The following is an 802-nucleotide window of genomic DNA, read 5'->3' as shown; positions in this document are numbered from 1 at the left end:
GTCCGGGCGACAGAGTGAGACTCCGACTCAAAAAAAAAAAAAAAAATGCAACCAAACAAAAAAAACCCTCCAGCACCAAATAGATGTTTGACAATAGGACGTGAACAAGTGCACTTTGTATAATGAAGTCCCATCCCCTTGGGTGGGATCCAGCTTGAGTGCACAGGCAGATCCAGGCCACCGAGTCCCGGTGACACGGCCCTGATTAAGCCCCCTCCCCTCTGGGACTTGTTTTCCCTTGTCTGTAGCATGGGATAATAAGGCGTACATGATACTTTAAGAGTCTCGAGTATACTGCCAAAAGACGACATCTCAACAGGGACTCAAGAACCAGCATCTCATCTGAAAGTAGAGCAGTGCTCTGCTAGGGATGAGGAAACAGCGTAACACACAAAGCAGGTTGGCTGGTCAGGTTATCTCAGGTCACTTTCCTTGCAAGGGTTAAAGCAGAGCGAACAAAAAATAAAAAGGCCGGGCATGGTGGCTCATGCCTGCACACCCAGCACTTTGGGAGGCCCATGCAGAAGGATTGCTGGAGACCAGCCTGGGCAGCAATAGCAAGATGTTCTCACTAGAAAAAATAAAAATAGCCAGGTGCTGTGGCTAAGGTGTGTCATCCCAGCACTTTGGGAGGCAGAGACGAGAGGATTGCCTGCGCCCAGGGGTTAGAGACCAGCCTGGGCAACTTGGCGATACCTGGTCTCTACAATAAATCAAAAAACTAGCCGGGTGTGGTGGCACATGCCTGTAGTTCCAGCTACATGGAAGGCTGAGGCGGAAGGATCACCGGAGCCCAGCAGGT

The sequence above is a fragment of the Carlito syrichta genome, unplaced genomic scaffold (assembly GCF_000164805.1).
Source record: "Carlito syrichta isolate Samal-C Ts95f unplaced genomic scaffold, Tarsius_syrichta-2.0.1 Scaffold315412, whole genome shotgun sequence".
Classification (NCBI taxonomy): Eukaryota; Metazoa; Chordata; class Mammalia; order Primates; family Tarsiidae; genus Carlito; species Carlito syrichta.
The sequence above is the reverse complement of the archived record's forward strand: the minus strand, read 5'-3'. Positions refer to the sequence as shown.